Source organism: Oncorhynchus clarkii, chromosome 20, assembly GCF_045791955.1.
Source record: "Oncorhynchus clarkii lewisi isolate Uvic-CL-2024 chromosome 20, UVic_Ocla_1.0, whole genome shotgun sequence".
NCBI lineage: Eukaryota > Metazoa > Chordata > Actinopteri > Salmoniformes > Salmonidae > Oncorhynchus > Oncorhynchus clarkii.
In genome coordinates, this window is record NC_092166.1 from 52,285,469 (window position 1) to 52,310,617 (window position 25,149).

The following is a 25,149-nucleotide window of genomic DNA, read 5'->3' on the forward strand; positions in this document are numbered from 1 at the left end:
TGTGACCATCAACAAGTTGTCATTGTTCCGTTTCTCTTAAATGACGATAGATAAATGGCTGGTTCTTTTTTTATTGACACCGGAGGCTCCTTGACTTTGACCTGAAGTGGAAAAATAATTTCTCTACTTCCATTTTGGACCTTTAATCCCAGAAAAACGGCCATAACTCAAAAACCGTTGAGGCCTAGACGCCATCTTGTTCGGGGCCAACTGCCCATTATGCCAAACCTACGCTCACCAAGTTTCGGCTTCAAAATATTTTTCGTTTTCGAGATAAGGCCCCGTCGTGATTCGTGATGTTTTGCCAAATTGCCATATGATTCCGTATGCCCTCTTGTGGGAATTTCCGGGATAGCGGAAAAATGGTCCAAAACTTGTTTATTTTATAAAACGGAAACCGAATGTCCGACAAAGTTCATTTGATGACTTCCCGGTAGGTCTGGCCCTACCGCACGGGCCGACGCCGACCGCAAATTTTACAAATGTTTTCGGACGTCTAGTAAGGGACCGTACATTTGCAATATGGACTTTTTCACTGATCATACACGAAATGCCGAAATGTTCCCTTATGTATGAAATAATTTGCTTTTGGAGAATGCAGGCATCGATCCCACTACCTCACGCATGCAAAGCATTTGAGCTAATTCCCCAGCCGTTTGGAATTTCCGCAAGAAGCAACCTAGAGGGTCCAGTCTTGTCAGGCTATGCTGTTGGTGGACTTGTTTGTTTACGTGCCAGCACTTGCAGAGGCTCGGTGCATTTCCACAATTGAGCAAAATACCAAAAGGCCGGTTAGCTCAGTTGGTTAGAGTGTGATGCTAATAACGCCAAGGTCATGGGTTCGATCCCTGTACTGGTTATGATGTACATTTTGAGTGTCAAAATTGTGAGTCACATGCATGTGAATTGTCAAGGGTGCCACAGAAATAAAATTAGTGAATTGCCGAAATAGCTCAGTTGGGAGAGCGTTAGACTGAAGATCTAAAGGTCCCTGGTTCGATCCCGGGTTTCGGCATTTGTTCTTTCTTCATGCTCTGGCTTCAAGGAAACTATCCACAGCTTTGTTTGTGGGCCTCAATGGTGTGTGCTACGCTGCTCCTCTGAAAGTAAGTAATTTCTTGCTTTTTCATCTGACATTTTGACATCAGTGTTACAGGAAAGTTGCTTGTCATTGTTACATGACAGTAGGTTGTCGTAAGACAAGGCTGCATGAAGTGTGAACTGGAGCTTTCTTGGATCGACAAAAAAAAATTTTTTTGGGGAATGCGGGCATCGATCCCACTACCTACAGCATGCTAAGCAAACACAATACCAATTGATCAAATTCCGCAGCTGTTTGGAATTGCCACAAGGAGCAACCAAGAGTGTCCAGTCTTGTCAGGCTATGCTGTTGGTGGACTTGTTAGTTTGTGCTCCAGCACTTGCAGAGGCTCGGTGCATCTCAACAACTGTGCTCTGTAGCCAGCGGCCGGTTAGCTCAGTTGGTTAGAGTGTGTGATACGCTGCTCTCTGAAAGTAAGTAATGTCTTTCTTTTTCATCTGACATTGTGACATCAGGGTTACATGAGAGTTTCTTGTCATTGTTACATGACAGTTTCTTGTCATTGTTTACATGACAGTAGGTTGTCGTAAGACAAGGCTGCATGAAGTGTGAACTGGAGTTTTCTTGGATCCATGAAAGAATATGCTTTTGGGGAATGGAGGCATCGATCCCACTACCTCACGCATGCAAAGCATTTGAGCTAATTCCCCAGCCGTTTGGAATTTCCGCAAGAAGCAACCTAGAGGGTCCAGTCTTGTCAGGCTATGCTGTTGGTGGACTTGTTTGTTTACGTGCCAGCACTTGCAGAGGCTCGGTGCATTTCAACAATTGAGCAAAATAGCAAATGGCCGGTTAGCTCAGTTGGTTAGAGTGTGGTGCTAATAACGCCAAGGTCATGGGTTCGATCCCCGTACTGGTTATGATGTACACTTTGAGTGTCAAAATTGTGAGTCACATGCATGTGAATTGTCAAGGGTGCCACAGAAATACAATTAATGAATTGCCGAAATAGCTCAGTTGGGAGAGCGTTAGACTGAAGAGCTGAAGGTCCCTGGTTCGATCCCGGGTTTCGGCATTTGTATTTGTTCTTTCTTCATGCTCTGGCTTCAAGGAAACTATCCACAGCTTTGTTTGTGGGCCTCAATGGTGTGTGCTACGCTGCTCCTCTGAAAGTAAGTAATTTCTTGCTTTTTCATCTGACATTTTGACATCAGTGTTACAGGAAAGTTGCTTGTCATTGTTACATGACAGTAGGTTGTCGTAAGACAAGGCTGCATGAAGTGTGAACTGGAGTTTTCTTGGATCCATGAAAGAATTTGCTTTTGGAGAATGCAGGCATCGATCCCACTACCTCACGCATGCTAAGCATTTGAGCTAATTCCCCAGCCGTTTGGAATTTCTGCAAGAAGCAACCTAGAGGGTCCAGTCTTGTCAGGCTATGCTGTTGGTGGACTTGTTTGTTTACGTGCCAGCACTTGCAGAGGCTCGGTGCATTTCCACAATTGAGCAAAATACCAAAAGGCCGGTTAGCTCAGTTGGTTAGAGTGTGATGCTAATAACGCCAAGGTCATGGGTTCGATCCCTGTACTGGTTATGATGTACATTTTGAGTGTCAAAATTGTGAGTCACATGCATGTGAATTGTCAAGGGTGCCACAGAAATAAAATTAGTGAATTGCCGAAATAGCTCAGTTGGGAGAGCGTTAGACTGAAGATCTAAAGGTCCCTGGTTCGATCCCGGGTTTCGGCATTTGTTCTTTCTTCATGCTCTGGCTTCAAGGAAACTATCCACAGCTTTGTTTGTGGGCCTCAATGGTGTGTGCTACGCTGCTCCTCTGAAAGTAAGTAATTTCTTGCTTTTTCATCTGACATTTTGACATCAGTGTTACAGGAAAGTTGCTTGTCATTGTTACATGACAGTAGGTTGTCGTAAGACAAGGCTGCATGAAGTGTGAACTGGAGCTTTCTTGGATCGACAAAAAAAATTTTTTGGGGAATGCGGGCATCGATCCCACTACCTACAGCATGCTAAGCAAACACAATACCAATTGATCAAAATCCCCAGCTGTTTGGAATTGCCACAAGGAGCAACCAAGAGTGTCCAGTCTTGTCAGGCTATGCTGTTGGTGGACTTGTTAGTTTGTGCTCCAGCACTTGCAGAGGCTCGGTGCATCTCAACAACTGTGCTCTGTAGCCAGCGGCCGGTTAGCTCAGTTGGTTAGAGTGTGTGATACGCTGCTCTCTGAAAGTAAGTAATGTCTTTCTTTTTCATCTGACATTGTGACATCAGGGTTACATGAGAGTTTCTTGTCATTGTTACATGACAGTTTCTTGTCATTGTTTACATGACAGTAGGTTGTCGTAAGACAAGGCTGCATGAAGTGTGAACTGGAGTTTTCTTGGATCCATGAAAGAATATGCTTTTGGGGAATGGAGGCATCGATCCCACTACCTCACGCATGCAAAGCATTTGAGCTAATTCCCCAGCCGTTTGGAATTTCCGCAAGAAGCAACCTAGAGGGTCCAGTCTTGTCAGGCTATGCTGTTGGTGGACTTGTTTGTTTACGTGCCAGCACTTGCAGAGGCTCGGTGCATTTCAACAATTGAGCAAAATAGCAAATGGCCGGTTAGCTCAGTTGGTTAGAGTGTGGTGCTAATAACGCCAAGGTCATGGGTTCGATCCCCGTACTGGTTATGATGTACACTTTGAGTGTCAAAATTGTGAGTCACATGCATGTGAATTGTCAAGGGTGCCACAGAAATACATTTAATGAATTGCCGAAATAGCTCAGTTGGGAGAGCGTTAGACTGAAGGTCCCTGGTTCGATCCCGGGTTTCGGCATTTGTATTTGTTCTTTCTTCATGCTATGGATTCAAGGAAACTATCCACAGCTTTGTTTGTGGGCCTCAATGGTGTGTGCTACGCTGCTCCTCTGAAAGTAAGTAATTTCTTGCTTTTTCATCTGACATTTTGACATCAGTGTTACAGGAAAGTTGCTTGTCATTGTTACATGGCAGTAGGTTGTCGTAAGACAAGGCTGCATGAAGTGTGAACTGGAGCTTTCTTGGATCGACAAAAAAAATTGTTTTTGGGGAATGCGGGCATCGATCCCACTACCTACAGCATGCTAAGCAAACACAATACCAATTGATCAAATTCCCCAGCTGTTTGGAATTGCCACAAGGAGCAACCAAGAGTGTCCAGTCTTGTCAGGCTATGCTGTTGGTGGACTTGTTAGTTTGTGCTCCAGCACTTGCAGAGGCTCGGTGCATCTCAACAACTGTGCTCTGTAGCCAGCGGCCGGTTAGCTCAGTTGGTTAGAGTGTGTGATACGCTGCTCTCTGAAAGTAAGTAATGTCTTTCTTTTTCATCTGACATTGTGACATCAGGGTTACTTGAGAGTTTCTTGTCATTTTTACATGACAGTTTCTTGTCATTGTTTACATGACAGTAGGTTGTCGTAAGACAAGGCTGCATGAAGTGTGAACTGGAGTTTTCTTGGATCCATGTAAGGGAATTATGAAAGAATTTGCTTTTGGAGAATGCAGGCATCGATCCCACTACCTCACGCATGCAAAGCATTTGAGCTAATTCCCCAGCCGTTTGGAATTTCCGCAAGAAGCAACCTAGAGGGTCCAGTCTTGTCAGGCTATGCTGTTGGTGGACTTGTTTGTTTACGTGCCAGCACTTGCAGAGGCTCGGTGCATTTCAACAATTGAGCAAAATAGCAAATGGCCGGTTAGCTCAGTTGGTTAGAGTGTGGTGCTAATAACGCCAAGGTCATGGGTTCGATCCCTGTACTGTTTATGATGTACACTTTGAGTGTCAAAATTGTGAGTCACATGCATGTGAATTGTCAAGGGTGCCACAGAAATACAATTAATGAATTGCCGAAATAGCTCAGTTGGGAGAGCGTTAGACTGAAGAGCTGAAGGTCCCTGGTTCGATCCCGGGTTTCGGCATTTGTATTTGTTCTTTCTTCATGCTCTGGCTTCAAGGAAACTATCCACAGCTTTGTTTGTGGGCCTCAATGGTGTGTGCTACGCTGCTCCTCTGAAAGTAAGTAATTTCTTGCTTTTTCATCTGACATTTTGACATCAGTGTTACAGGAAAGTTGCTTGTCATTGTTACATGACAGTAGGTTGTCGTAAGACAAGGCTGCATGAAGTGTGAACTGGAGTTTTCTTGGATCCATGAAAGAATTTGCTTTTGGAGAATGCAGGCATCGATCCCACTACCTCACGCATGCTAAGCATTTGAGCTAATTCCCCAGCCGTTTGGAATTTCTGCAAGAAGCAACCTAGAGGGTCCAGTCTTGTCAGGCTATGCTGTTGGTGGACTTGTTTGTTTACGTGCCAGCACTTGCAGAGGCTCGGTGCATTTCCACAATTGAGCAAAATACCAAATGGCCGGTTAGCTCAGTTGATTAGAGTGTGATGCTAATAACGCCAAGGTCATGGGTTCGTTCCCCGTACTGGTTTTGATGTACATTTTGAGTGTCAAAATTGTGAGTCACATGCATGTGAATTGTCAAGGGTGCCACAGAAATACATTTAATGAATTGCCGAAATAGCTCAGTTGGGAGAGCGTTAGACTGAAGATCTGAAGGTCCCTGGTTCGATCCTGGGTTTCGGCATTTGTATTTGTTCTTTCTTCATGCTCTGGCTTCAAGGAAACTATCCACAGCTTTGTTTGTGGGCCTCAATGGTGTGTGCTACGCTGCTACTCTGAAAGTAAGTAATTTCTTGCTTTTTCATCTGACATTTTGACATCAGTGTTACAGGAAAGTTGCTTGTCATTTTTACATGACAGTAGGTTGTCGTAAGACAAGGCTGCATGAAGTGTGAACTGGAGCTTTCTTGGATCCACAAAAAAAAACGTTTTTGGGGAATGCGGGCATCGATCCCACTACCTCACGCATGCTAAGCAAACACAATACCAATTTATCAAATTCCCCAGCTGTTTGGAATTGCCACAAGGAGCAACCTAGAGGGTCCAGTCTTGTCAGGCTATGCTGTTGGTGGACTTGTTTGTTTACGTGCCAGCACTTGCAGAGGCTCGGTGCATTTCAACAATTGAGCAAAATAGCAAATGGCCGGTTAGCTCAGTTGGTTAGAGTGTGGTGCTAATAACGCCAAGGTCATGGGTTTGATCCCCGTACTGGCTATGATGTACATTTTGAGTGTCAAAATTGTGAGTCACATGCATGTGAATTGTCAAGGGTGCCACAGAAATAAAATTAGTGAATTGCCGAAATAGCTCAGTTGGGAGAGCGTTAGACTGAAGATCTAAAGGTCCCTGGTTCGATCCCGGGTTTCGGCATTTGTTCTTTCTTCATGCTCTGGCTTCAAGGAAACTATCCACAGCTTTGTTTGTGGGCCTCAATGGTGTGTGCTACGCTGCTCCTCTGAAAGTAAGTAATTTCTTGCTTTTTCATCTGACATTTTGACATCAGTGTTACAGGAAAGTTGCTTGTCATTGTTACATGACAGTAGGTTGTCGTAAGACAAGGCTGCGTGAAGTGTGAACTGGAGCTTTCTTGGATCGACAAAAAAAAATGTTTTTGGGGAATGCGGGCATCGATCCCACTACCTATAGCATGCTAAGCAAACACAATACCAATTGATCAAATTCCCCAGCTGTTTGGAATTGCCACAAGGAGCAACCAAGTGTGTCCAGTCTTGTCAGGCTATGCTGTTGGTGGACTTGTTAGTTTGTGCTCCAGCACTTGCAGAGGCTCGGTGCATCTCAACAACTGTGCTCTGTAGCCAGCGGCCGGTTAGCTCAGTTGGTTAGAGTGTGTGATACGCTGCTCTCTGAAAGTAAGTAATGTCTTTCTTTTTCATCTGACATTGTGACATCAGGGTTACATGAGAGTTTCTTGTCATTGTTACATGACAGTTTCTTGTCATTGTTTACATGACAGTAGGTTGTCGTAAGACAAGGCTGCATGAAGTGTGAACTGGAGTTTTCTTGGATCCATGAAAGAATATGCTTTTGGGGAATGCAGGCATCGATCCCACTACCTCACGCATGCAAAGCATTTGAGCTAATTCCCCAGCCGTTTGGAATTTCCGCAAGAAGCAACCTAAAGGGTCCAGTCTTGTCAGGCTATGCTGTTGGTGGACTTGTTTGTTTACGTGCCAGCACTTGCACACTTGCAGAGGCTCGGTGCATTTCAACAATTGAGCAAAATAGCAAATGGCCGGTTAGCTCAGTTGGTTAGAGTGTGGTGCTAATAACGCCAAGGTCATGGGTTCGATCCCCGTACTGGCTATGATATACATTTTGAGTGTCAAAATTGTGAGTCACATGCATGTGAATTGTCAAGGGTGAAAAATACTTTGTGAATTGCCGAAATAGCTCAGTTGGGAGAGCGATAGACTGAAGATCTAAAGGTCCCTGGTTCAATCCCGGGTTTCGGCATTTGTATTTGTTCTTTCTTGATGCTCTGGCTTCAAGGAAACTATCCACAGCTTTGTTTGTGGGCCTCAATGGTGTGTACTACGCTGCTCCTCTGAAAGTAAGTAATGTCTTTCTTTTTCATCTGACATTGTGACATCAGGGTTACATGAGAGTTTCTTGTCATTGTTACATGACAGTTTCTTGTCATTGTTTACATGACAGTAGGTTGTCGTAAGACAAGGCTGCATGAAGTGTGAACTGGAGTTTTCTTGGATCCATGTAAGGGAATACCCCCCTGAATTGGACAAAAATGAATGGCAAGATATTGGCATTGGACAAACCATATACACGATGTCCAATACCACCCAAAGCGGCGTTGATTCGTGCAAAGTATATGGCAAATGCCATATGGCAATTGCCAATTGTAACACCTCAAAAATCCAACAGGGGGCGAGTGCGCTCCACCGGGGTTTTTCATGTTGGAAATGCAACCCAAGTCAACATCCAAAAGCAAAATTTTGAAAAAATGATTTTTTTTTCCAAAACTTATCACCCCTTAAAAAAGTGCTTTCTGGGCCGTTTTTCGAAATTCTTTCGCTTTTTTTGTCAATTACACATGTGTAAGAACTGTATGAATATACTTTTGTCCAATTTTGATATCACATTTTTTTTTTTAATTACATGCGCATGCGCATAAGGCATTGTCCATTTGGAATATGATTTCATAGGAAGTCAAAAGTCAAAAGTCAAAAATGTCAACATTTGGTAAAAAACTTCACACATCCTTAAAAAAGTGCTTTCTGGACCGTTTTTCAAAATTCTTTCGAATTTTGTGTCAATTACACACGTATAAGAACTGTATCAACATACTTTATTCGTATTTTATTATCATAATTTTTTTTTTTTTTTTTTACTTGTGCATAAGGCATATGTTTTGTCCATTTGCAATATGATTTAATAGGATGTCAAAAGTCGAAAATGTGATCTTTTTTTAAAACTTTAAAAACTAAAAAAAGTGCTTTCTGGACCGTTTTTCGAAATTGTTTCGATTTTAAGACAATTAATCATGTGTAAGAAGTGTATGAATATACTTTTGTAAAATGTTTTATCATAATTTTTTTTTTTTTACTTGTGCATAAGGAATATGATTTGTCCATTTGCAATATGATTTCACAGGAAGTCAAAAGTCAAAGTCAAAAGTCAATTTTTTTGGGGGCCAAAATTGACTGAACTGATGAACTCGGGACGGCCGGGCAGTGATAGTTGTTCATTTCCATCACTCGTTGTGTTGATTTCATCATGTCCATTTGGTGATGTTTTTTCACTATAGAATCATATTGCAAATGCGCGTGCAACTGGTAACCGGAAAAAAAAATAATGATTTCATTATGTCCATTTGTTTATGTTTCCATTTGTTTATTTTCAAAGTCACTGTGCATTTGCAATATGTTTTAATGGGCAGGTACCATCACGAATTTGTCATGCTCAAAATTCAAACTATACTTTGCTCAAACTATACCTTTGTCAACTTGTATTATCATAATTTTTTTTGTTTTACTTGTACATAAGGCATATGTTTTGTCCATTTGCAATATGATATCATAGGAAGTCAAAAGTCAAAGTCAAAAGTAACGATTTTCCTCCGTGCAACTGGTGATCTGAAATGTGCAACTGGTGATCTGAAATGTGCAACTGGTAACCCCAAAAAAAAAATGTGATTCTATGTTTCCTTACTTTTTCAAAGTCACTGTGCATTTGCAATATGTTTTAATGGGCAGGTACCATCACGAATTTGTCATGCTATAAAAATCCTGCAGGAATGTGAAATTGACTGGCCGGATGAACTCGGGATGGCTTTGCAGTGATTCTGGGTCATCTCAATCGCTCGTTTGGGTTGATTTCAGAATGTCGCTTTTGGTGATGTTTTTTCACTATAGAATCATATTGCAAATGCACGTGCAACTGGTCACCCAAAAATAAAAAAAAATTGTTTATGTTTCCTTACTTTTTCAAAGTCACTGTGCATTTGCAATATGTTTTAATGGGCAGGTACCATCACGAATTGGTCATGCTATAAAAATCCTGCAGGAATGTGAAATTGACTGGCCCGATGAACTCGGGATGGCTTTGCAGTGATTCTGGGTCATCTCAATCGCTCGTTTGGGTAGATTTCAGAATGTCGCATTTGGTGATGTTTTTTCACTATAGAATCATATTGCAAATGCACGTGCAACTGGTCACCCAAAAATAAAAAAAAATTGTTTATGTTTCCTTACTTTTTCAAAGTCACTGTGCATTTGCAATATGTTTTAATGGGCAGGTACCATCACCAATTGGTCATGCTATAAAAATCCTGCAGGAATGTGAAATTGACTGGCCCGATGAACTCGGGATGGCTTTGCAGTGATTCTGGTTCATCTCAATCGCTCGTTAGGGTTGATTTCAGAATGTCGCTTTTGGTGATGGTACCTCACTGTTTAAACATATTGCAAATGTACAAGAGTCAAGTGGACAAGAGTCCATCAGTCAATTAGATATCATTCTGACACCAAACTGATACAAACTGACACCAAACCCACTTTTTCCAACTCGTTTAGTAGCCAACTATTACATACTTCAGAGCTTGCCCAAAATTCACAACGCCTTCGGTTCAAACCATAAAAAAACCATAAAACACGTAGTTACGTTCTAGCTGCGGGTCCATTTCTTATGTTATGTGTTAGCCTAGCTGAGGCGACCCCGAATCCCAAGTTTCAGCTCGATAGGTCATTTGGTGTCAGAGAAAAACCCTAATTGGTGCTGAAAATTCACTTTTTTCCATGCCTTGCTACAGGGTCCTTGAACGAGCTATCGGACAGAAACGTTGGGGTCCGTCTCTATGGGCCGAGCCGGTTTCAATGCACCTAGCCTTGCATCTCTGAGACTTTTCTAAACGTCGTCATTTTCGTAATGGTCAAAATGAATTGAAGGTATTGCAAATGTACGAGGCTGTTTCTCGGTCCGAGAACCGTCTAGAGCCACGTAACTCACCACGTACCATCGACCGGAGGTCTAGAACAGGTTTCTAAAGTTTCGGAACTCTAGGTCTGACGGTTCTTTTTTAGCTCCAACAAAGCTAACTATTGCAGCCACTGTCTGTCTCTACGCACCCCAATACGTCCCTCCATCCAAGTTGTGTTTTAGTGTGATTTTTTTTTCCTTTGATTTTTTTGGGGAAAAATGACTGATTTACAGTTCATGGGGGTTGCCTAATCACATATATGAAGTTTTGGACAGATCTGACTTTTTTAACCCTTCGAAACAGCCCCTGAGACACCAATTATGGCACTTCCGGTTGGCACAGGAAGCTATAAATCAACACATATCCTCATTGGGGTATGCTGTTACAGAATCCTGAGTTTTAAGTCTTTACGTTAAGAATTGACTGATCTACACAGGGTTGAATGCACTATGTCTATCAAACTGCAGGCAGTGTATGGGTATACACTTTTAGGGTGATTTTAACCACTTCCGGTTGCTCCAGGAAGCTTAGATTCGACACAGGTAGACCTCATAGTGGCCTGATGGACTGTCTTAGAAGACAGGTTCATAAGGCATTCATAACCCACATAGGCTTCAGGTTGAATTTAGAGGTGCAGGCAATGTATTCCTATGGGGAGAGAAGTCAAAGCAAGCTGTTTCAAGTAAACACCTTCTTTTTACTGTGAAGGGTTAATGCCACACGGTCAAGGTTAGGCTTGCACGGATCGGGAGGACCTCAGGAACGCACCTGAGGTCGAATTGTGCTTCTCACCCTAACGGTTCTCTCACTGCCACCCAAAATCAAATGACATTGTGGGGCAGGCTTCATTTTGGGCCTTCTTTTTTTCAAGTTCGCTGCACTCAGAATGAGCTACGGTCAAGCGGGGCGTCTCGTTGAACTCGGCACAGTCTGGAGACTATGGTGATGCCATTTTTTGTGTTGATTTCAGAATGACATTTTGGTGATGGTCCCTCTCCGTTTAAACATATTGCAAATGCACAAAAGTCAACTAGCAAGTCAGTGTCCATCAGTCAATTAGATGTCATTATGACACCAAACGGATATCAATTGACACCAAACCCACTTTTTCCTACTCATTTAGAAGCCAACTATCACATATGTCAGAGCAGGCCCATAATTCACAGCGCCTTCAGTTTAAAACATAATAAAAAGGTAAAACACATAATTACGTTCTAGCTGCGGGTCCAGTTCGGACATTATGTGAAGTCCTATGTGAGGCGACCCCGAATCCCGAGTTTCGTCTCGATAGGTCATTTGGTGTCCGAGAAAAACCCTAATTGGTGCTGAAAATCCACTTTTTTTCCATGCCTTGCTACGGGGTCCTTGAACGAGCTATCGGACAGAAATGTTGGGGTCCGTCTCTATGGGCCGAGCCGGTTTCAATGCACCTAGCCTTGCGTCTCTGAGACTTTTCTAAACGTCGTCATTTTTGTGATGGTCAAAATGAATTGAAGGTATTGCAAACGTACGAGGCTGTTTCTCGGTCCGAGAACCGTCTAGAGCCACGTACCATCGACCGGAGGTCTAGAACAGGTTTCTAAAGTTTCGGGAACTCTAGGTCTGACGGTTCTTTTTTAGCTCCAACAAAGCTAACTATTGCAGCCACTGTCTGTCTCTACGCACCCCAATACGTCCCTCCTTCCAAGTTGTGTTTTAGTGTGATTTTTTTTTCCTTTGAATTTTTGGGGGAAAAATGACTGATTTACAGTTCATGGGGGTTGCCTAATCACACATATGAAGTTTTGGAAAGATCAGACTTTTTTAACCCCTCGAAACAGCCCCTGAGACACCAATTATGGCACTTCCGGTTGGCACAGGAAGCTATAAATCAACACATATCCTCATTGGGGTATGCTGTTACAGAATCCTGAGTTTTAAGTCCTTACGTTAAGAACTGACTGATTTACACAGGGTTGAATGCACTATGTCTGTCAAACTGCAGGCAGGGTATGGGTAAACACTTTTAGGGGCATTTTAACCACTTCCGGTTGGTCCAGGAAGCTCAGAATCAACACAGGTAGACCTCATAGTGGCTTGATGGACTGGTACCGAAGACAGGTTCATACGGCATTCATAACCCATATAGACTTCAGGTTGAAATTAGGGGTGCAGGCAATGTATTCCTATGGGGAGAGATGACACTGTAATCTGTGAGATCAAAAAACACTGTTTTACTGTTAAGGGTTAATGCCACACGGTCAAGGTTAGGCTTGCACGGATCGGGAGGACCTTAGGAACATTCATGTGGTGGAATTTTTCTTCTCACCTAAACGGTTCTCTCACTGTCACTCAAAAGCAAATGACATTGTGGGGCAGGCTTCATTTTGGGCCTACTTTTCTAATGGTCGTTGCGCTTAGACCGAGCGAGCTACGGTCAAGCGGGATAGCTCGTTGAACTCAGCACAGTCTGGAGACTATGGTGATGCCATTTTTTGTGTTGATTTCAGAATGCCATTTTGGTGATGGTCCCTCTCCGTTTAAACATATTGCAAATGCACAAAAGTCAACTAGCAAGTCAGTGTCCATCAGTCAATTAGATGTCATTATGACACCAAACCCACTTTTTACTACTCATTTAGAAGCCAACTATCACATATGTCAGAGCAATCCCATAATTCACAGCGCCTTTAGTTTAAAACATAATAAAAAGGTAAAACACATAGTTACGTTCTAGCTGCGGGTCCAGTTCGGACATTATGTGAAGTCCTATGTGAGGCGACCCCGAATCCCGAGTTTCGGCTCGATAGGTCATTTGGTGTCCGAGAAAAAACCCTAATTGGTGCTGAAAATCCACTTTTTTTCCATGCCTTGCTACGGGGTCCTTGAACGAGCTATCGGACAGAAATGTTGGGGTCCGTCTCTATGGGCCGAGCCGGTTTCAATGCACCTAGCCTTGCGTCTCTGAGACTTTTCTAAACGTCGTCATTTTTGTGATGGTCAAAATGAATTGAAGGTATTGCAAACGTACGAGGCTGTTTCTCGGTCCGAGAACCGTCTAGAGCCACGTACCATCGACCGGAGGTCTAGAACAGGTTTCTAAAGTTTCGGAACTCTAGGTCTGACGGTTCTTTTTTAGCTCCAACAAAGCTAACTATTGCAGCCACTGTCTGTCTCTACGCACCCCAATACGTCCCTCCTTCCAAGTTGTGTTTTAGTGTGATTTTTTTTTCCTTTGAATTTTTGGGGGAAAAATGACTGATTTACAGTTCATGGGGGTTGCCTAATCACACATATGAAGTTTTGGAAAGATCAGACTTTTTTAACCCCTCGAAACAGCCCCTGAGACACCAATTATGGCACTTCCGGTTGGCACAGGAAGCTATAAATCAACACATATCCTCATTGGGGTATGCTGTTACAGAATCCTGAGTTTTAAGTCCTTACGTTAAGAACTGACTGATTTACACAGGGTTGAATGCACTATGTCTGTCAAACTGCAGGCAGGGTATGGGTAAACACTTTTAGGGGCATTTTAACCACTTCCGGTTGGTCCAGGAAGCTCAGAATCAACACAGGTAGACCTCATAGTGGCTTGATGGACTGGTACCGAAGACAGGTTCATACGGAATTCATAACCCATATAGACTTCAGGTTGAAATTAGGGGTGCAGGCAATGTATTCCTATGGGGAGAGATGACACTGTAATCTGTGAGATCAAAAAACACTGTTTTACTGTTAAGGGTTAATGCCACACGGTCAAGGTTAGGCTTGCACGGATCGGGAGGACCTTAGGAACATTCATGTGGTGGAATTTTTCTTCTCACCCTAACGGTTCTCTCACTGTCACTCAAAAGCAAATGACATTGTGGGGCAGGCTTCATTTTGGGCCTACTTTTCTAATGGTCGTTGCGCTTAGACCGAGCGAGCTACGGTCAAGCGGGATAGCTCGTTGAACTCAGCACAGTCTGGAGACTATGGTGATGCCATTTTTTGTGTTGATTTCAGAATGCCATTTTGGTGATGGTCCCTCTCCGTTTAAACATTTTGCAAATGCACAAAAGTCAACTAGCAAGTCAGTGTCCATCAGTCAATTAGATGTCATTATGACACCAAACCCACTTTTTACTACTCATTTAGAAGCCAACTATCACATATGTCAGAGCAGTCCCATAATTCACAGCGCCTTTAGTTTAAAACATAATAAAAAGGTAAAACACATAGTTACGTTCTAGCTGCGGGTCCAGTTCGGACATTATGTGAAGTCCTATGTGAGGCGACCCCGAATCCCGAGTTTCGGCTCGATAGGTCATTTGGTGTCCGAGAAAAAACCCTAACTGGTGCTGAAAATCCACTTTTTTCCATGCCTTGCTACAGGGTCCTTGAACGAGCAATCGGACAGAAACGTTGGGGTCCGTCTCTATGGGCCGAGCCGGTTTCAATGCACCTAGCCTTGCGTCTCTGAGACTTTTCTAAACGTCGTCATTTTTGTGATGGTCAAAATGAATTGAAGGTATTGCAAATGTACGAGGCTGTTTCTCGGTCCGAGAACCGTCTAGAGCCACGTAACTCACCACGTACCATCGACCGGAGGTCTAGAACAGGTTTCTAAAGTTTCGGAACTCTAGGTCTGACGGTTCTTTTTTAGCTCCAACAAAGCTAACTATTGCAGCCACTGTCTGTCTCTACGCACCCCAATACGTCCCTCCATCCAAGTTGTGTTTTAGTGTGATTTTTTTTTCCTTTGATTTTTTTGGGGAAAAATGACTGATTTACAGTTCATGGGGGTTGCCTAATCACATATATGAAGTTTTGGACAGATCAGACTTTTTTAACCCTTCGAAACAGCCCCTGAGACACCAATTATGGCACTTCCGGTTGGCACAGGAAGCTATAAGTCACCACATATCCTCATTGGGGTATGCTTTTACATAATCCTGAGTTTTAAGTCTTTACGTTAAGAACTGAGTTATTTACGGAGGGTTTAGTATGTGTGTGTTATTTCAGAAAATCATAGAAAATCACAGAAATCTCGCAGAGCTCCGCAGCACACTTTAAAAAGATTCGTATGAACACCCTGCAACTGGATCTGTAACCGTTGAAAAAAAAAAAAGCCTATTTGTGACCATCAACAAGTTGTCATTGTTCCGTTTCTCTTAAATGACGATAGATAAATGGCTGGTTCTTTTTTTATTGACACCGGAGGCTCCTTGACTTTGACCTGAAGTGGAAAAATAATTTCTCTACTTCCATTTTGGACCTTTAATCCCAGAAAAACGGCCATAACTCAAAAACCGTTGAGGCCTAGACGCCATCTTGTTCGGGGCCAACTGCCCATTATGCCAAACCTACGCTCACCAAGTTTCGGCTTCAAAATATTTTCCGTTTTCGAGATAAGGCCCCGTCGTGATTCGTGATGTTTTGCCAAATTGCCATATGATTCCGTATGCCCTCTTGTGGGAATTTCCGGGATAGCGGAAAAATGGTCCAAAACTTGTTTATTTTATAAAACGGAAACCGAATGTCCGACAAAGTTAATTTGATGACTTCCCGGTAGGTCTGGCCCTACCGCACGGGCCGACGCCGACCGCAAATTTTACAAATGTTTTCGGACGTCTAGTAAGGGACCGTACATTTGCAATATGGACTTTTTCACTGATCATACACGAAATGCCGAAATGTTCCCTTATGTATGAAAGAATTTGCTTTTGGAGAATGCAGGCATCGATCCCACTACCTCACGCATGCTAAGCATTTGAGCTAATTCCCAGCCGTTTGGAATTTCCGCAAGAAGCAACCTAGAGGGTCCAGTCTTGTCAGGCTATGCTGTTGGTGGACTTGTTTGTTTACGTGCCAGCACTTGCAGAGGCTCGGTGCATTTCCACAATTGAGCAAAATACCAACAGGCCGGTTAGCTCAGTTGGTTAGAGTGTGATGCTAATAACGCCAAGGTCATGGGTTCGATCCCTGTACTGGTTATGATGTACATTTTGAGTGTCAAAATTGTGAGTCACATGCATGTGAATTGTCAAGGGTGCCACAGAAATAAAATTAGTGAATTGCCGAAATAGCTCAGTTGGGAGAGCGTTAGACTGAAGATCTAAAGGTCCCTGGTTCGATCCCGGGTTTCGGCATTTGTTCTTTCTTCATGCTCTGGCTTCAAGGAAACTATCCACAGCTTTGTTTGTGGGCCTCAATGGTGTGTGCTACGCTGCTCCTCTGAAAGTAAGTAATTTCTTGCTTTTTCATCTGACATTTTGACATCAGTGTTACAGGAAAGTTGCTTGTCATTGTTACATTACAGTAGGTTGTCGTAAGACAAGGCTGCATGAAGTGTGAACTGGAGCTTTCTTGGATCGACAAAAAAAAATGTTTTTGGGGAATGCGGGCATCGATCCCACTACCTATAGCATGCTAAGCAAACACAATACCAATTGATCAAATTCCCCAGCTGTTTGGAATTGCCACAAGGAGCAACCAAGAGTGTCCAGTCTTGTCAGGCTATGCTGTTGGTGGACTTGTTAGTTTGTGCTCCAGCACTTGCAGAGGCTCGGTGCATCTCAACAACTGTGCTCTGTAGCCAGCGGCCGGTTAGCTCAGTTGGTTAGAGTGTGTGATACGCTGCTCTCTGAAAGTAAGTAATGTCTTTCTTTTTCATCTGACATTGTGACATCAGGGTTACATGAGAGTTTCTTGTCATTGTTACATGACAGTTTCTTGTCATTGTTTACATGACAGTAGGTTGTCGTAAGACAAGGCTGCATGAAGTGTGAACTGGAGTTTTCTTGGATCCATGAAAGAATATGCTTTTGGGGAATGCAGGCATCGATCCCACTACCTCACGCATGCAAAGCATTTGAGCTAATTCCCCAGCCGTTTGGAATTTCCGCAAGAAGCAACCTAGAGGGTCCAGTCTTGTCAGGCTATGCTGTTGGTGGACTTGTTTGTTTACGTGCCAGCACTTGCAGAGGCTCGGTGCATTTCAACAATTGAGCAAAATAGCAAATGGCCGGTTAGCTCAGTTGGTTAGAGTGTGGTGCTAATAACTCCAAGGTCATGGTTTCGATCCCCGTACTGGCTATGATATACATTTTGAGTGTCAAAATTGTGAGTCACATGCATGTGAATTGTCAAGGGTGCCACAGAAATACAATTAGTGAATTGCCGAAATAGCTCAGTTGGGAGAGCGTTTGACTGAAGATCTAAAGGTCCCTGGTTCGATCCCGGGTTTCGGCATTTGTATTTGTTCTTTCTTCATGCTCTGGCTTCAAGGAAACTATCCACAGCTTTGTTTGTGGGCCTCAATGGTGTGTACTACGCTGCTCCTCTGAAAGTAAGTAATTTCTTGCTTTTTCATCTGACATTTTGACATCAGTGTTACAGGAAAGTTGCTTGTCATTGTTACATGACAGTAGGTTGTCGTAAGACAAGGCTGCATGAAGTGTGAACTGGAGTTTTCTTGGATCCATGTAAGGGAATATTGGATTGGACAAAAATGAATGGCAAGATATTGGCATTGGACAAACCATATACACGATGTCCAATACCACCCAAAGCGGCGTTGATTCGTGCAAAGTATATGGCAAATGCCATATGGCAATTGCCAATTGTAACACCTCAAAAATCCAACAGGGGGCGAGTGCGCTCCACCGGGGTTTTTCATGTTGGAAATGCAACCCAAGTCAACATCCAAAAGCAAAATTTTGAAAAAATGATTTTTTTTCCCAAAACTTATCACCCCTTAAAAAAGTGCTTTCTGGGCCGTTTTTCGAAATTCTTTCGCTTTTTTTGTCAATTACACATGTGTAAGAACTGTATGAATATACTTTTGTCCAATTTTGATATCACATTTTTTTTTTTTAATTACATGCGCATAAGGCATATGTTTTGTCCATTTGCAATATGATTTCATAGGAAGTCAAAAGTCAAAAGTCAAAAATGTCAAAATTTGGTAAAAAACTTCACACATCCTTAAAAAAGTGCTTTCTGGACCGTTTTTCAAAATTCTTTCGAATTTTGTGTCAATTACACACGTATAAGAACTGTATCAACATACTTTATTCGTATTTTATTATCATATATATATTATTTTTTTTAACTTGTGCATAAGGCATATGTTTTGTCCATTTGCAATATGATTTAATAGAATGTCAAAAGTCGAAAATTTGATTTTTTTTTAAACTTTAAAAACTAAAAAAAGTGCTTTCTGGACCGTTTTTCGAAATTGTTTCGATTTTAAGACAATTAATCATGTGTAAGAAGTGTATGAATATACTTTTGTAAAATGTTTTATCATAATTTTTTTTTTTTTACTTGTGCATAAGGAATATGATTTGTCCATTTGCAATATGATTTCACAGGAAGTCAAAAGTCAAAGTCAAAAGTCAATTTTTTTGGGGGCCAAAATTGACTGAACTGATGAACTCGGGACGGCCGGGCAGTGATAGTTGTTCATTTCCATCACTCGTTGTGTTGATTTCATCATGTCCATTTGGTGATGTTTTTTCACTATAGAATCATATTGCAAATGCGCGTGCAACTGGTAACCGGAAAAAAAAAATGATGATTTCATTATGTCCATTTGTTTATGTTTCCTTACTTTTTCAAAGTCACTGTGCATTTGCAATATGTTTTAATGGGCAGGTACCATCACGAATTTGTCATGCTCAAAATTCAAACTATACTTTGCTCAAACTATACCTTTGTCAACTTGTATTATCATAATTTTTTTTTGTTTTACTTGTGCATAAGGCATATGTTTTGTCCATTTGCAATATGATATCATAGGAAGTCAAAAGTCAAAGTCAAAAGTAACGATTTTCCTCCGTGCAACTGGTGATCTGAAATGTGCAACTGGTGATCTGAAATGTGCAACTGGTAACCCAAAAAAAAAAATTTGATTCTATGTTTCCTTACTTTTTCAAAGTCACTGTGCATTTGCAATATGTTTTAATGGGCAGGTACCATCACGAATTTGTCATGCTATAAAAATCCTGCAGGAATGTGAAATTGACTGGCCCGATGAACTCGGGATGGCTTTGCAGTGATTCTGGGTCATCTCAATCGCTCGTTTGGGTTGATTTCAGAATGTCGCATTTGGTGATGTTTTTTCACTATAGAATCATATTGCAAATGCACGTGCAACTGGTCACCCAAAAATAAAAAAAAATTGTTTATGTTTCCTTACTTTTTCAAAGTCACTGTGCATTTGCAATATGTTTTAATGGGCAGGTACCATCACGAATTGGTCATGCTATAAAAATCCTGCAGGAATGTGAAATTGACTGGCCCGATGAACTCGGAATGGCTTTGCAGTGATTCTGGGTCATCTCAATCGCTCGTTTGGGTTGATTTCAGAATGTCGCATTTGGTGATGTTTTTTCACTATAGAATCATATTGCAAATGCACGTGCAACTGGTCACCCAAAAATAAAAAAAAATTGTTTGTTTCCTTACTTTTTCAAAGTCACTGTGCATTTGCAATATGTTTTAATGGGCAGGTATCATCACGAATTGGTCATGCTATAAAAATCCTGCAGGAATGTGAAATTGACTGGACCGATGAACTCGGGATGGCTTTGCAGTGATTCTGGTTCATCTCAATCGCTCGTTAGGGTAGATTTCAGAATGTCGCATTTGGTGATGTTTTTTCACTATAGAATCATATTGCAAATGCACGTGCAACTGGTCACCCAAAATAAAAATAAATTGTTTATGTTTCCTTACTTTTTCAAAGTCACTGTGCATTTGCAATATGTTTCAATGGGCAGGTACCATCACCAATTGGTCATGCTATAAAAATCCTGCAGGAATGTGAAATTGACTGGCCCGATGAACTCGGGATGGCTTTGCAGTGATTCTGGTTCATCTCAATCGCTCGTTAGGGTTGATTTCAGAATGTCGCTTTTGGTGATGGTACCTCACTGTTTAAACATATTGCAAATGTACAAGAGTCAAGTGGACAAGAGTCCATCAGTCAATTAGATATCATTCTGACACCAAACTGATACAAACTGACACCAAACCCACTTTTTCCAACTCGTTTAGTAGCCAACTATTACATACTTCAGAGCTGGCCCAAAATTCACAACGCCTTCGGTTCAAACCATAAAAAAACCATAAAACACGTAGTTACGTTCTAGCTGCGGGTCCATTTCTTATGTTATGTGTTAGCCTAGCTGAGGCGACCCCGAATCCCAAGTTTCGGCTCGATAGGTCATTTGGTGTCCGAGAAAAACCCTAATTGGTGCTGAAAATTCACTTTTTTCCATGCCTTGCTACAGGGTCCTTGAACGAGCTATCGGACAGAAACGTTGGGGTCCGTCTCTATGGGCCGAGCCAGTTTCAATGCACCTAGCCTTGCATCTCTGAGACTTTTCTAAACGTCGTCATTTTCGTAATGGTCAAAATGAATTGAAGGTATTGCAAATGTACGAGGCTGTTTCTCGGTCCGAGAACCATCTAGAGCCACGTAACTCACCACGTACCATCGACCGGAGGTCTAGAACAGGTTTCTAAAGTTTCGGAACTCTAGGTCTGATGGTTCTTTTTTAGCTCCAACAAAGCTAACTATTGCAGCCACTGTCTGTCTCTACGCACCCCAATACGTCCCTCCTTCCAAGTTGTGTTTTAGTGTGATTTTTTTTTCCTTTGAATTTTTTGGGGAAAAATGACTGATTTACAGTTCATGGGGGTTGCCTAATCACACATATGAAGTTTTGGAAAGATCTGACTTTTTTAACCCCTCGAAACAGCCCCTGAGACACCAATTATGGCACTTCCGGTTGGCACAGGAAGCTATAAATCAACACATATCCTCATTGGGGTATGCTGTTACAGAATCCTGAGTTTTAAGTCCTTACGTTAAGAACTGACTGATTTACACAGGGTTGAATGCACTATGTCTGTCAAACTGCAGGCAGGGTATGGGTAAACACTTTTAGGGGCATTTTAACCACTTCCGGTTGGTCCAGGAAGCTCAGAATCAACACAGGTAGACCTCATAGTGGCTTGATGGACTGGTACCGAAGACAGGTTCATACGGCATTCATAACCCATATAGACTTCAGGTTGAAATTAGGGGTGCAGGCAATGTATTCCTATGGGGAGAGATGAGACTGTAATCTGTGAGATCAAAAAACACTGTTTTACTGTTAAGGGTTAATGCCACAGGGTCAAGGTTAGGCTTGCACGGATCGGGAGGACCTTAGGAACATTCATGTGGTGGAATTTTTCTTCTCACCTAAACGGTTCTCTCACTGTCACTCAAAAGCAAATGACATTGTGGGGCAGGCTTCATTTTGGGCCTACTTTTCTAATGGTCGTTGCGCTTAGACCGAGCGAGCTACGGTCAAGCGGGATAGCTCGTTGAACTCAGCACAGTCTGGAGACTATGGTGATGCCATTTTTTGTGTTGATTTCAGAATGCCATTTTGGTGATGGTCCCTCTCCGTTTAAACATATTGCAAATGCACAAAAGTCAACTAGCAAGTCAGTGTCCATCAGTCAATTAGATGTCATTATGACACCAAACCCACTTTTTTACTACTCATTTAGAAGCCAACTATCACATATGTCAGAGCAGTCCCATAATTCACAGCGCCTTTAGTTTAAAACATAATAAAAAGGTAAAACACATAGTTACGTTCTAGCTGCGGGTCCAGTTCGGATATTATGTGAAGTCCTATGTGAGGCGACCCCGAATCCCGAGTTTCGGCTCGATAGGTCATTTGGTGTCCGAGAAAAACCCTAACTGGTGCTGAAAATCCACTTTTTTCCATGCCTTGCTACAGGGTCCTTGAACGAGCTATCGGACAGAAACGTTGGGGTCCGTCTCTATGGGCCGAGCCGGTTTCAATGCACCTAGCCTTGCGTCTCTGAGACTTTTCTAAACGTCGTCATTTTTGTGATGGTCAAAATGAATTGAAGGTATTGCAAATGTACGAGGCTGTTTCTCGGTCCGAGAACCGTCTAGAGCCACGTAACTCACCACGTACCATCGACCGGAGGTCTAGAACAGGTTTCTAAAGTTTCAGAACTCTAGGTCTGACGGTTCTTTTTAGCTCCAACAAAGCTAACTATTGCAGCCACTGTCTGTCTCTACGCACCCCAATACGTCCCTCCATCCAAGTTGTGTTTTAGTGTGATTTTTTTTTCCTTTGATTTTTTTGGGGAAAAATGACTGATTTACAGTTCATGGGGGTTGCCTAATCACATATATGAAGTTTTGGACAGATCAGACTTTTTTAACCCTTCGAAACAGCCCCTGAGACACCAATTATGGCACTTCCGGTTGGCACATATCCTCATTGGGGTATGCTTTTACATAATCCTGAGTTTTAAGTCTTTACGTTAAGAACTGAGTTATTTACGGAGGGTTTAGTATGTGTGTGTTATTTCAGAAAATCATAGAAAATCACAGAAATCTCGCAGAGCTCCGCAGCACACTTTAAAAAGATTCGTATGAACACCCTGCAACTGGATCTGTAACCGTTGAAAAAAAAAAACGCCTATTTGTGACCATCAACAAGTTGTCATTGTTCCGTTTCTCTTAAATGACGATAGATAAATGGCTGGTTCTTTTTTTATTGACACCGGAGGCTCCTCGACTTTGACCTGAAGTGGAAAAATAATTTCTCTACTTCCATTTTGGACCTTTAATCCCAGAAAAACGGCCATAACTCAAAAACCGTTGAGGCCTAGACGCCATCTTGTTCGGGGCCAACTGCCCATTATGCCAAACCTACGCTCACCAAGTTTCGGCTTCGAAATATTTTCCGTTTTCGAGATAAGGCCCCGTCGTGATTCGTGATGTTTTGCCAAATTGCCATATGATTCCGTATGCCCTCTTGTGGGAATTTCCGGGATAGCGGAAAAATGGTCCAAAACTTGTTTATTTTATAAAACGGAAACCGAATGTCCGACAAAGTTCATTTGATGACTTCCCGGTAGGTCTGGCCCTACCGCACGGGCCGACGCCGACCGCAAATTTTACAAATGTTTTCGGACATCTAGTAAGGGACCGTACATTTGCAATATGGACTTTTTCACTGATCATACACGAAATGCCGAAATGTTCCCTTATGTATGAAATAATTTGCTTTTGGAGAATGCAGGCATCGATCCCACTACCTCACGCATGCAAAGCATTTGAGCTAATTCCCAGCCGTTTGGAATTTCCGCAAGAAGCAACCTAGAGGGTCCAGTCTTGTCAGGCTATGCTGTTGGTGGACTTGTTTGTTTACGTGCCAGCACTTGCAGAGGCTCGGTGCATTTCCACAATTGAGCAAAATACCAACAGGCCGGTTAGCTCAGTTGGTTAGAGTGTGATGCTAATAACGCCAAGGTCATGGGTTCGATCCCTGTACTGGTTATGATGTACATTTTGAGTGTCAAAATTGTGAGTCACATGCATGTGAATTGTCAAGGGTGCCACAGAAATAAAATTAGTGAATTGCCGAAATAGCTCAGTTGGGAGAGCGTTAGACTGAAGATCTAAAGGTCCCTGGTTCGATCCCGGGTTTCGGCATTTGTTCTTTCTTCATGCTCTGGCTTCAAGGAAACTATCCACAGCTTTGTTTGTGGGCCTCAATGGTGTGTGCTACGCTGCTCCTCTGAAAGTAAGTAATTTCTTGCTTTTTCATCTGACATTTTGACATCAGTGTTACAGGAAAGTTGCTTGTCATTGTTACATTACAGTAGGTTGTCGTAAGACAAGGCTGCATGAAGTGTGAACTGGAGCTTTCTTGGATCGACAAAAAAAAATGTTTTTGGGGAATGCGGGCATCGATCCCACTACCTATAGCATGCTAAGCAAACACAATACCAATTGATCAAATTCCCCAGCTGTTTGGAATTGCCACAAGGAGCAACCAAGAGTGTCCAGTCTTGTCAGGCTATGCTGTTGGTGGACTTGTTAGTTTGTGCTCCAGCACTTGCAGAGGCTCGGTGCATCTCAACAACTGTGCTCTGTAGCCAGCGGCCGGTTAGCTCAGTTGGTTAGAGTGTGTGATACGCTGCTCTCTGAAAGTAAGTAATGTCTTTCTTTTTCATCTGACATTGTGACATCAGGGTTACATGAGAGTTTCTTGTCATTGTTACATGACAGTTTCTTGTCATTGTTTACATGACAGTAGGTTGTCGTAAGACAAGGCTGCATGAAGTGTGAACTGGAGTTTTCTTGGATCCATGAAAGAATATGCTTTTGGGGAATGCAGGCATCGATCCCACTACCTCACGCATGCAAAGCATTTGAGCTAATTCCCCAGCCGTTTGGAATTTCCGCAAGAAGCAACCTAGAGGGTCCAGTCTTGTCAGGCTATGCTGTTGGTGGACTTGTTTGTTTACGTGCCAGCACTTGCAGAGGCTCGGTGCATTTCAACAATTGAGCAAAATAGCAAATGGCCGGTTAGCTCAGTTGGTTAGAGTGTGGTGCTAATAACTCCAAGGTCATGGTTTCGATCCCCGTACTGGCTATGATATACATTTTGAGTGTCAAAATTGTGAGTCACATGCATGTGAATTGTCAAGGGTGCCACAGAAATACAATTAGTGAATTGCCGAAATAGCTCAGTTGGGAGAGCGTTTGACTGAAGATCTAAAGGTCCCTGGTTCGATCCCGGGTTTCGGCATTTGTATTTGTTCTTTCTTCATGCTCTGGCTTCAAGGAAACTATCCACAGCTTTGTTTGTGGGCCTCAATGGTGTGTACTACGCTGCTCCTC

At 42.5% G+C, this 25,149-nt stretch overlaps 15 non-coding genes across 15 annotated transcripts; all 15 read left to right on the plus strand.

The window, feature by feature from the left end:
• Positions 1-942: 942 nt before the first annotated feature.
• On the plus strand, positions 943-1,015 carry trnaf-gaa (transfer RNA phenylalanine (anticodon GAA)). Its single transcript has one exon. It is a non-coding gene; the product is annotated as a tRNA-Phe (tRNA).
• Positions 1,016-1,888: 873 nt separating this feature from the next.
• trnai-aau (transfer RNA isoleucine (anticodon AAU)) lies at positions 1,889-1,962 on the plus strand. Its single transcript has one exon. It is a non-coding gene; the product is annotated as a tRNA-Ile (tRNA).
• Positions 1,963-2,044: 82 nt separating this feature from the next.
• trnaf-gaa (transfer RNA phenylalanine (anticodon GAA)) lies at positions 2,045-2,117 on the plus strand. Its single transcript has one exon. It is a non-coding gene; the product is annotated as a tRNA-Phe (tRNA).
• A 601-nt stretch (positions 2,118-2,718) lies between these two features.
• trnaf-gaa (transfer RNA phenylalanine (anticodon GAA)) lies at positions 2,719-2,791 on the plus strand. Its single transcript has one exon. It is a non-coding gene; the product is annotated as a tRNA-Phe (tRNA).
• Positions 2,792-3,662: 871 nt separating this feature from the next.
• trnai-aau (transfer RNA isoleucine (anticodon AAU)) lies at positions 3,663-3,736 on the plus strand. Its single transcript has one exon. It is a non-coding gene; the product is annotated as a tRNA-Ile (tRNA).
• Positions 3,737-4,931: 1,195 nt separating this feature from the next.
• On the plus strand, positions 4,932-5,004 carry trnaf-gaa (transfer RNA phenylalanine (anticodon GAA)). Its single transcript has one exon. It is a non-coding gene; the product is annotated as a tRNA-Phe (tRNA).
• Positions 5,005-5,605: 601 nt separating this feature from the next.
• Positions 5,606-5,678, plus strand: trnaf-gaa (transfer RNA phenylalanine (anticodon GAA)). Its single transcript has one exon. It is a non-coding gene; the product is annotated as a tRNA-Phe (tRNA).
• Positions 5,679-6,135: 457 nt separating this feature from the next.
• On the plus strand, positions 6,136-6,209 carry trnai-aau (transfer RNA isoleucine (anticodon AAU)). Its single transcript has one exon. It is a non-coding gene; the product is annotated as a tRNA-Ile (tRNA).
• An 82-nt stretch (positions 6,210-6,291) lies between these two features.
• trnaf-gaa (transfer RNA phenylalanine (anticodon GAA)) lies at positions 6,292-6,364 on the plus strand. The gene has a single exon. It is a non-coding gene; the product is annotated as a tRNA-Phe (tRNA).
• Positions 6,365-7,245: 881 nt separating this feature from the next.
• On the plus strand, positions 7,246-7,319 carry trnai-aau (transfer RNA isoleucine (anticodon AAU)). Its single transcript has one exon. It is a non-coding gene; the product is annotated as a tRNA-Ile (tRNA).
• Positions 7,320-7,395: 76 nt separating this feature from the next.
• trnaf-gaa (transfer RNA phenylalanine (anticodon GAA)) lies at positions 7,396-7,468 on the plus strand. Its single transcript has one exon. It is a non-coding gene; the product is annotated as a tRNA-Phe (tRNA).
• A 9,020-nt stretch (positions 7,469-16,488) lies between these two features.
• trnaf-gaa (transfer RNA phenylalanine (anticodon GAA)) lies at positions 16,489-16,561 on the plus strand. The gene has a single exon. It is a non-coding gene; the product is annotated as a tRNA-Phe (tRNA).
• Positions 16,562-17,590: 1,029 nt separating this feature from the next.
• Positions 17,591-17,663, plus strand: trnaf-gaa (transfer RNA phenylalanine (anticodon GAA)). The gene has a single exon. It is a non-coding gene; the product is annotated as a tRNA-Phe (tRNA).
• Positions 17,664-23,882: 6,219 nt separating this feature from the next.
• trnaf-gaa (transfer RNA phenylalanine (anticodon GAA)) lies at positions 23,883-23,955 on the plus strand. Its single transcript has one exon. It is a non-coding gene; the product is annotated as a tRNA-Phe (tRNA).
• Positions 23,956-24,984: 1,029 nt separating this feature from the next.
• On the plus strand, positions 24,985-25,057 carry trnaf-gaa (transfer RNA phenylalanine (anticodon GAA)). The gene has a single exon. It is a non-coding gene; the product is annotated as a tRNA-Phe (tRNA).
• The last annotated feature ends 92 nt before the right edge of the window (positions 25,058-25,149 follow it).